This window comes from Physeter macrocephalus, chromosome 14 (assembly GCF_002837175.3).
Source record: "Physeter macrocephalus isolate SW-GA chromosome 14, ASM283717v5, whole genome shotgun sequence".
In the NCBI taxonomy this organism is placed as follows: Eukaryota; Metazoa; Chordata; class Mammalia; order Artiodactyla; family Physeteridae; genus Physeter; species Physeter macrocephalus.
In genome coordinates this window covers 30,717,651-30,729,097 of record NC_041227.1, presented here as the reverse complement: position 1 = coordinate 30,729,097, position 11,447 = coordinate 30,717,651, and the positions used below count along the sequence as shown (strand labels likewise).

At 40.3% G+C, this 11,447-nt stretch overlaps 1 non-coding gene across 1 annotated transcript; it reads left to right on the top strand.

Moving 5' to 3' along the window:
* Window positions 1–11,132: 11,132 nt before the first annotated feature.
* On the top strand, window positions 11,133–11,239 carry LOC112064858 (U6 spliceosomal RNA). Its single transcript, XR_002891712.1, has one exon. It is a non-coding gene; the product is annotated as a U6 spliceosomal RNA (small nuclear RNA).
* The last annotated feature ends 208 nt before the right edge of the window (window positions 11,240–11,447 follow it).

Here is an 11,447-nt window from a genome sequence, read left to right as displayed (position 1 = left end):
TTCTCAAACCTTAATGTTGTGACAGAAGGCATCACTCCTGTTCTTAGAAGATGACGCTGGACAAATTGAAAAGTCATCATGTCCTTGGACTCATCAGAAAACTGAGGTCACAAGGCAGACCACCACTCAAAATATGAAGAGACAGGCACATCCAAAGGAATACTGCAACTGATATCTGCTTTCCTGAAGCAGAAGCCACTGGAGGTAGAAACTGGTAGGAATATTTAAATGGAAATTTTGACGAATTGCTGGAGAATGAGTGTGGACTAGCATGAGAGTAAGAAAATCCTGGGGCTGCAGTCATGGGAGGCCCCCACACTTTCATGAGGTTTCCCTCCAGGAACCCCACCAGGTTCTCATGTTGAGAAGGATCTCCTCATGGTTTTGGCATGGAGAGGAGAAGAGTAATGATAGAGAAATGAACTCAGAGCCTTCTCTATAACAAGATCCAACTCTCCAGGGGGAAAGATTTTGCCAGATCATTATCCCAGCTGAGGGAACAGCACTTCTTCCTACCCCAGCCCCTCCAGCTCCTGTCTTATCTAAGTGGGAGAAAACATAGTCAACAAGGGACAGGGCTTCAAGTAAACAGATTGGAACTGCATAGCCATGGAAGGGAGCAGGGGGTAGAATAAGTGAGGGAGCTGTACCACTGGAGGAGGAACAGAGGCACTTGTGAAGGTCACAACCCCAAAAGAGAGGCCCAATAAAAGATGGAGACTTCATCACAAGATTATGGAAAACTCCCCTCTCAACACAACCATCCACTATAAAGCTCCAGTATAAAAACAATGGATTGTGGCTGAAAGAGTTACAAGGCACAGACTCTTTCTGAATGAACACAGAGAGGATCCAAAGGCATAAAAAAGAGAAACAAAGACACCAGAAGAATTTGAAGCCTCTAGTACCTATAACCACAACAAACATTAAAAACATTCCAAATCCTAGCCTTAATAACATAAAACCTCATGCTAAAGTCCTATTTGTTTCAGTTCTTGTTATTCAATACATATCCAGCTTTTGATAAAAAATTACAATGCATGCAAAAGACAAGAAACAACACAGTCTGAAGCGATAAAGCAATCATAAGAACCAGACTCAGATAAAACACAGATGTTGGAATTGTCAGACAGGGAATTTTAAATAACTATGATTAATATGTTAAGGGCTCTGATGGGAAATGCAGACAACATGCTAGATGGGTAATGTAGGCAGAGAGATAGAAACTTTTAAGTACAAGTCAAAAGGAAATGTTAAAAATAAAAAAAAATAAAAAAACAGTAACAGAAATGAAGAATGTCTTTAAGAGTATCATCAGTAGACTCAACAGGACCAAGGAAAGAATTAGTGAACTTGAAGATAGGTCAATAGAAACTTAAACTGAAATGCAAAGAGAAAAAAAGTTTTTTAAACATAACAAAACATCCAAGGACTATGGGACAATTTTGAAAGGTATAACATTCACATAATTAGAATACAAAAAGGAGAATAAAAATAATGAAGCAGGAAAAATATTTGAAATAATAATGGCCAAGAACTTTCCAAAATTAATGATAGATATTAAACCACAGATCTAGGAAACTCATAGAACACTACATAGAATAAATAACAAAAATTTATTTTATATTATATTATATTCAAGCTGCCAAAAAAAAAGGCAAAGAGAAAATCTTGAAGGAAGAGAGAGGAGGAAAAATAAAACCTAACCTATAGAAAAATATGAATAAGAATTACAATGGACTTCTCACCAGAAATCATACAAACAAGAAAAGAGTGAAATCTTTAAATTTTGGTGGGGGCGGGCATCACCAATTGAAAATTCTATATCCAGTGAAATTCTCCTTCCAAAGTAAGGAAAAATAGAGACTTTCTCAGACAAACAAAAACAACAACATAAGTAATTTCTTGTCAGCAGAACTTCCCTGCAAGAAATGTTAAAAGAGAGCACTGTAGCCTGCAGCCACTTTGGTGGGGCTAATGGCAGACTCCAGGAGGGCTCACACCAAGGAGTACTTCCCAGAACTTCTGCTGCCAGTGTCCTTGTCCCCATGGTGAGCCACAGCTGCCCCCCATCTATGCAGGAGACCCTCCAACACTAGCAGTCCTGTCAAAGTCCTGCAGTCAAATCCCACTAACCTTCAAAGTCTGATTATCTGGGAATTCCTCTCCCCAATGTCAGACCCCCAGCCTGCTGTGGGGCTCAGAACATTCACTCCAGTATATGGTCTTCTGTGGTATAATTGTTCTCCAGTTTGCCTCCTTATTTCTTGAGATACAATATTAAAAGTAAACCAATTGGACAGTTGGATTGCAGCCCTGCGAGTGTGGTCTGGGCTCTCTTTCTAGCTGCAGAGCCTCCGTTTGACACTAGTCATCTAAGGAAACAGCTGTGTGGCTGACAGGGTCTTGGTGCTCTGGCCGGGTGTCAGGCCTGTGCCTCTGAGATGGGAGAGCCGAGTTCAGGACATTGGTCCACCAGAGACCTCCCAGCTCCATGTAATATCAAATGGTGAAAGCTCTCCCAGAGATCTTCAGCTGAACTCTAACACTCAGATCCACTGAACGACAAGCAAGCTACAGTGCTGGACACCATACGCAAAAAAAACGAGCAAATCAGGAACACAATGCCACTCATTAGAAGAGATGCTGCCTAAAATCATAATAAGGTCACAGGCACCCCAAAACACACCACTGGATGCAGACCTTCCCACTAGAAAGAAAAGATGCAGCCTCATCTGCCAGAACACAGGCACTAGTCCCCTCCACCAGGAAGCCTACCCAACACACTAAACCAACCTTAGCCACTGGGGGCAGATACCAAAAACAACAGGAACTACGAACATGTAGCCTGCAAAAAGGAGACCCCAAACACAATAAGTTAAGCAAAATAAGAAGACAGAGAAACACACAGAAGATGAAGAAGCAAGGTGAAAACCAACCAAACCAAACAAATGAAGAGGAAACATGCAGTCTACCTGAAAAACAATTCAGAGCAATGATAGTAAAGATGATCCAAAATCTTGGAAATAGAATGGACAAAATACAAGAAACGTTTAAAAAGGACCTAGAAAAACTAATGAGCAAACAAACAATGATGAACAACACAATAATTGATATTAAAAATTCACTAGAATGAATCAATAGCAGAATAACTGAGGCAGAAGAATAGATAAGTGACCTGGAAGGTAAAATAGTGGAAATAGCTACTGCAGAACAGAATAATGAAAAAAGATGAAAAGAATTGAGGACAGTCTTAGAGACTTCTGGGACTACATTAATCACACCAACATTTGACTTATAGGGGTCCCAGAAGAAGAAAAGAAAAAGAAAGGTACTGAAAAAATATTTGAAGAGATTATAGTTGAAAACTTCCCTAATATGGAAGAGGAAACTCCAGAAAGCACAGAGAGTCCCATACAGGATAAATCCAAGGAGAAACATGGCAATATACATATTAATCAAACTGTCAAAAACTAAATACAAAGAAAAAATATTAAAAGCAGTAAGGGAAAAACAACAAATAACATACAAGGGAAACCCCATAGGGTTAACAGCTGATCTTTCAGCAGAAACTCTGCAACCCAGAATGGAGTGGCAGGGCATATTTAAAGTGATGAAAGGGAAAAGCCTAAAACCAAGATTACTCTGCTCAGCAAGGATCTCATTCAGATTTGATGAAGAAATTAAAACGTTTACAGACAAGCAAAAGCTAAGAGAGTTCAGCACCAGAAAACCAGCTTTGCAACAAATATTAAAGGAACTTCTCTAGGCATGAAACAAAAGAGAAGGAAAAGACCTACAATAACAAACCAAAAAGAATTAAGAAAATGGTAATAGGAACATAAATATTGATATTTACCTTAAATGCAAATGGATTAAGTGTTCCCACCAAAGCATAGACTGGATGAATGGATACAAAAACAAGACACATATATATGCTGTCTAAAAGAGACCCACTTCAGACCTAGGGACACATGTAGACCAAAAGTGAGGGGATGGAAAAAGAAGTTCCACGCAAATGGAAATCAAAAGAAAGATGGAGTAGCAATTTCATATCAGACAAAATAGACTTTAAAATAAAGACTATTACAATAGACAAAGAAAGACACTACATAATGATCAAGGGATCGATCCAAGAAGAAGATATAACAATTGTAAATATTTATGCACCCAACATAGGAGCACCTCAATACATAAGGCAAATACTATCATGGAGGCTAAACAGTACACTACGTAATAACCAAGAGATCACTGAATAAATCAAAGAGGAAATCAATAAATACCTAGAAACAAATGACAATGAAAACACAATGACCCAAAACCTATGGGATGCAGCAAAAGCAGTTCTAAGAGGGAAGTTTATAGCAATACAACCCTACCTCAAGAAACAAGAATCATCTCAAATAAACAACCTAACTTTATACCTAAAGCAATTAGAGAAAGAAGAGCAAAAAAAAGTTAAAAGAAGGAAAGAAAACGTAAAGATCAGATCAGAAATAAAGGAAAAAGAAATGAAGGAAATGATAGCAAAGATGAACAAAATTAAAAACTGGTTCTCTGAGAAGATAAACAAAATTGATAAACCATTAGGCAGAATCATCAAGAAAAAAGGGAGAAGACTCAAATCAATAGAATTAGAAATGAAAAAGAAGTAACAATTGATACTGCAGAAATACAACGTATCATGAGAGATTACTACAAGCAACTATATACCAATAAAATGGACAACCTGGAAGAAATGGACAAATTCTTAGAAATTCACAACCTCCAAGACTGAACCAGGAAGAAATAGAAAATATAAACAGACCAGTCACAAGCACTGAAATTGAGACTGTGATTAAAAATTTTCCAACAAACAAAACCTGGTCCTGTGTGCAGAAAACTAAAAGACACTGATGAAAGAAATTAAAGCTGACACAAACATATGGAAAGATATACCATGTTCTTGGACTGGGAGAATCAACATTGTGAAAATGACTATACTACCCAAAGCAATCTACAGATTCAATGCAATCCCTATCAAATTACCAATGGCATTTTTCACAGAACTACACCAAAAAATTGCACAATTTGTATGGAAAAACAAAAGACCCTGAATAGCCAAAGCAGTCTTGAGAAAGAAAAACAGAGCTGGAGGAATCAGGCTCCCAGACTTCAGACTATACTACAATGCTACAGTAATCAAGACAGTATGGTACTGTCACAGTAACAGAAATATAGATCAATGGAACAGGATAGAAAACCCAGAGAAAAACCCACACACATATGGTCACCTTATTTTTGATAAAGGAGGCAAGAATGGAATGGAAATGAAAACAAAAATAAACAAATAAGACCTAATGAAAGTTAAAAGCTTTTGCACAGTAAAGGAAACCATAAGCAAGACTAAAAGACAACCCTCAGAATGGGAGAAAATAGTTGCAAATGAAGCAACTGACAAAGGATTAATCTCCAAAATTTAAAAGAAGCTCATGCAGCTCAATATCAAAAAATCAAACAACCCAATCCACAAATGGCCAGAAGACCTAAATAGACATTTCTGCAAAGAAGATATACAGATTCCCAACAAACACATGAAAGAATGCTTAACAACATTAATCATTAGAGAAATGCAAATCAAAACTACAATGAGATATCATCTCACACCAGTCAGAATGGTCATTATCAAAAAATCTACAAACAATAAATTCTGGAGAAGGTGTGGAGAAAAGGGAATCCCCTTGCACTGTTGATGAGAATGTAAATTGCTACAGCCACTATGGAGAACAGTATGGAGGTTCCTTAAAAAACTACAAATAGAACTACCATACTACCCAGCAATCCCACTACTGGGCATATACACTGAGAAAACCATAATTCAAAAAGAGTCATGTACCACAATGTTTATTGCAGCTCTATGTACAATAGCCAGGACATGGAAACAACCTAAGTGTTCATTGACAGATGAGTGGATAAAGAAGATGTGGCACATATATACAATGGAATATTACTCAGCTATAAAAGGAAATGAAATTGAGTTATTTGTAGTGAGGTGGATAGACCTAGAGTCTGTCATACAGAGTGAAGTAAGTCAGAAAGAGGAAAACAAATACCTTATGCTATAACATATATATGGAATTAAAAAAAAAAAAGGTCATGAAGAACCTAGGGGCAGGATGGGAATAAAGATGCAGACCTACTAGAGAATGGACTTGAGGACATGGGGAAGGGGAAGGGTAAGCTGGGATGAAGTGAGAGAATGCCATGGACTTATATATACTACCAAATGCAAAACCAATAGCTAGTGGGAGGCAGCCACATAGCCCAGAGAGATCAGCTCAGTGCTCTGTGACCACCTAGAGGGGTGGGATAGGGAGGTTGGGAGGGTGAGAGACACAAGAGGGAAGAGATATGGGGATATATGTATATGTGTAGCTGATTCACTTTGTTAAAACATAAACTAACACAACATTGTAAAGCAGTTACACTTCAATAAAGTTGTTTTAAAAAAAGTCTACAAACAATTAATGCTGGAGAAGGTGTGGTGGAAAGGGAACCCTCTTGCCCTTCTGGTGGGAATGTAAATTGATACAGCACTATTGAGAACAGTATGGAGGTTCCTTAAAAAACTACAAATAGAACCACCATACGACCCAGCAATCCCACTACTGGGCATGTACCCTGAGAAAACCATAATTCAAAAAGAGTCATTTATCACAATGTTCATTGCAACTCTATTTACAATGACCAGGACATGGAAGCAACCTACATGTTCATCGACAGATGAATGGATAAAGAAGAGATGGCTCATATATACAATGGAATATTACTCAGCCATGAAAGGAAAAGAAATTGAGTTATTTGTAGTGAGGTAGATGGACCTAGAGACTGTCATACTGAGTGAAGTAAGTCAGAAAGAGAAAAATAAATACCATATGCTAACACATATGTATGAATCTAAAAAAAAAAAAAAAAGGTTCTAAAGAACCTAGGGGCAGGACAGGAATAAAGATGTAGACGTAGAGAATGGACTTGAGGACACAGGGAGGGGGAAGGGTAAGCTGGGACGAAATGAGAGAGTGCCATGGACTTATATATACTACTAAATGTAAAATAGATAGCTAGTGGGAAGCAGCTGCATAGCACAGGTAAGTCAGCTCGGTGCTTTGTGACCACCTAGAGGGGTGGGCTAGGGAAGGTGGGAAGGAGACACAAGAGGGAGGAGATATGGGGATATATGTATATGTATAGCTGATTCACTTTGTTATAAAGCAGAATCTAACACACCATTGTAAAACAATTATACTTCAATAAACATGTTAAAAGATGAAAAAAAATTTTTAAAGAAATGTTAAAAGAAATTCTTTAGGAAATGGAAAAATTATAAAACTCAGAAACTTATATCTGCATAAAGGAAGGAAGAGTATTAGAGAGGGAATAAATGAAAATTTTAAAAATATTTTATTTTTCTTAATTGATTTAAAGTATAAGTGTTTATTTACAGCACTAATAGTGTTTTAATAACAATGTATTTGGTGATTACTGTATAAGGATAAATGCAACAAAGGGCAGCAGTGTCACAGGGATGAGAATGGAACAAGGGAGAGTCCATTATAAGGTAACTGCAATACATGTGAAGCAGTATAGTGTTATTTGAAAATGTACTTAAATCATTTAAAGCTGTATATTGTAAACTCTAGGGTGACTACTAAAAATTTTTTTAAAGACATATAAATGATATGCTGAGAGAGGAGATAAAATGGAATCATACAAAATGCTAAATTAAAACCAGAGAGGGCAGAAAAAGGGGGGATACAAGTACAATTAATAAAAAGCAATTATAAAGATTATAGATATTAATGCAACTATATCAATAATCACATTAACTATGAATGGTCTAATTATACCAATTAAAAAACAGAGATTGTCAGATCATTACAAAAGCACAGCCTAACTATGCTTTTATCTCCAATAAACCCACTTTAAATATAAAGTCAGAGAGATTAAAAGTAAGGGATGGAGAAAGATATACTATACTATCACTAATCAAAAGAAATCTGGAGTCACTTTATTAATTTTAAACAGTGCAGGCTTTGGAACAAGGAAGATTATCAAAGCTAAAAAGGGCTATTACACAATGATAGATCAATTCTCTGGAGTCAAGATGGCAGAGGAGTAAGGGGATGTGGAGTTCATCTCTCCCAACAAAGCATCAAGAATACATCTAAAAATGGAACAATCTCACAGAGCACCCACTGAACACTAGCAGAGGACCTTGGACACCTAAAAGGATGAGAAATATCCCCACATAACCAGGTAGGCTGAAAGAAAACAGAAGGGAAAAAGAAGAGGAGAGGAAGCGGACAGGAACAGTACCCCTGGGGGGGGCTGAAGGAGAGGAGAGGAGAGGTTCCCACATCTGGGAAAGTCCCCTCCCCAGCAGGGAGATCAGTTGGGACAGAAGGGGAGCTTTGGGGACTATTGCAGGAGAGTGAAGCTATTGGTCTGTGGCAGGCAGGACAGAGTGAGACCTACACAGATGGTCCACGCCACAGCCCTGCATGCCCCAGCCTGAGACATGTGTCCTCAGGGTGGACGGGGGCTGGGTAATGGAATGTGAGGTTCAGAGAGCAAACCCGGGGAGAGGATGCCAACTGCTGTTGGCTGTGAGGAGACAGGCTGAGGGAATGGGATTGTGGAAACCTGCAACCGGGAATGCTTGTGGAGGAAATTCAAACTGCCATAGAAGCAAAGCACCATTGTTAAGTGACACATAAGGGGAGGAGCTACCATTGCAGGCTCTCTCCCCACGTCCAGCCCCTGCCTCCCTGGGCACTGGGAGGGGTCCCCACTAGGGCTGGATCTCTTGCGCCTGCAACCACTGGCTCCCCCACACGCCCATCATTACTGGGGATCCCACAACCCTGGCCACTGCACTTCTTCCACACCCCCTCATCGTCAGGGTGGACTCGTGTGCTCCAGGGCAGCCTCAGGAGCAGACCCTTGTGGGTGGCCCACACACAGGAGTGGAGCTGAAACCACAGCTGAGCTCCAAGGGACATGTAACTAAGGAAGAAAAGCTGAAATCTCTCCTCGCAGCTGTGCAAATCACGAATTGACACCCCTGCAACAGCCTTGTAAACTCAGCACCAACAGAACATCTGAATGGACAATGAATGCTCCCACAACCAAGACCGGCCTAGCTTTAGCAGCTGTAGACTTTGTGGGCACATACACGAAGGGGTTGAGCCAGGCTAGAGTTAGAGCTGCCCCCATATCACCCACAACGGGTCCAGATCCATGATCACTGCTGTGTTGGGACCTGACTTCAGTGGATCTACACTGGTGGCTGGTCTGGTGAAAACAATGTCTGAGAGGCACCAGGACCAATTGCCGGCATACCAACAGTTAAGATGGGGCCAAGAGCAGTGCCAACAACAGTATAATCTGAGAGCTCACACAATGGGTGGAAGGTGACACAACAGAGCACACCCACAGGTAAACACCTCCCGAGAAGGAATACCCAGTGACTTCCCTCCCAGTGGGAGTGTTCTAATCCCACCTACCCTGCAATTCAGATCAGAAACACAGCTAAGAAACAGAGCTGAGGGCCTCTACTCCAACAACTAGAGAGAAGACCCCACCTCTGACAGGGCAGTAACAACCACAGAGCAAAGGGGTGGCCCTGCTCAATATCCAGTGCAGGCTCTGGTCACAACATCAGTCACACTTCCTATCAAGGGGATAATGGCTAGCAAACACTGAGGAAAGAGGTGGCAGACATCTATACTAAAAACAACAATTTCACCAAAAAATATTAAACCCACAGAGGCTACATAGGGACATTCCCACATAAAAGAGGCCTCCAAGACAGTCTGGGAGTCTGGCAATAGGCAGAAGCACCCCCAGAGCATTTAGCCTTGAAGGCCAGCAGAGCTTGAGTGTAGGAGTTCCACAGGGCTAGGGGGAACAGAGACTCCACTCTTGGAGGGTGCATACAAGGTCTCACATGCACTGGGACCAAACACAAAGCAGTACCTCCATAACAATATGGGCTATTCTTACCTAAGGGTCTTAGAGGGTCTCCTGGGGAGGCAAAGGTCAACTATAGCTCACTGTGAGGGCAAGGACACAGGTAGCGGAAGCACCAAGGAATATTGATGAGAGTGGAATCCGCCAGAGGTCCACATTTCAGCACTGAGACCCACACTCCCCAACAACCCGCAGGGTCCAGAGCTGGAAATCCTCAGGCCAAACAACCACCAAGATAGGAACCCAGCCCAACCCATCAGGAGACAGGCTGCCTAAAGTTATACTGAATTCACAACCACCTCAAAACACAACACTTGATATGGCCCTGCCTATCAGAGGGACAAGATCCAGCTCCACCCATGAGAGGGCAGGCACCAGTCCCTCCCATCAGTAAGCCTACACAAGCCCCTGGACCAACCTCACCCACAAGGGAGCAGAAACCAGAAACAAGAGGAACTATGATCCTGCAGCTGTGGAAAGGAGACCACAAACACAGAAGGTTAGACAAAATGAGGAGACAAAGAAATGTGTTGCAAACGAAAGAACAAGACAAAAATCCACAAAAACAATTAAATGAAGAGGAGATAGGCAATCTACCTGAAAAAATTTTAGAGTAATAATAGTAAAGATGATCGAAAATCTCAGAAAAAGCGTGGAGGCACAGATTGAGAAGATATTTTTTAAAAAGTGTTTAACAAGAAGCTAGAAGATTGAAAGAACAAACAGAGATGAACAATACAATAATTGAAATGAAAAATAAACTACAAGGAATCAATAGCAGAATAACTGAGGCATAAGAACAAATAAGTAAGATGGAAGACAGAGTGGTAGAAATCACTACCATAGAATGGAATAAAGGAAAATGAATAAAAAGAAATGAGGACAGTCTCAGAGACCACTGGGACAATATTAAATGCACCAACATTCACATTATAGGGGTCCCAGAAGAAGAGAAAGACAAAAGGCCTGAGAAAATATTTGAACATATTACAGCCAAAAATTTCCCTAATGTGAGAAAGGAAACACTAAAGTCCAGGAAACACAAAGAATCCCATACAGGATGAACCCAAGGAGGAACACATCAAGACATATATTAATCAAACTGACAAAAATTAAACAGAGTGCTCACTTCGGCAGCACATATACTAAAATTGGAACAAAACAGAGAAGATTAGCATTGCCCCTGCGCTAGAATGACATGCAAATTCGTGAAGAGTTCCATATTTTTATATCAAATGGTGAAAATCTCCCAGAGATCTCCATCTCAACACCAAGACCCAGCTTCCCTCAACGACCAGCAAGCAACAGTGCTGGACACCCTATGCCCAACAACTAGCAAGACAGGACTACAGCCCCATCCATTAGCAGAGATGCTGCCTAAAATCATAATGAGACTACAGACACCCCAAAACACACCACCAGACGTGGACCTGCCC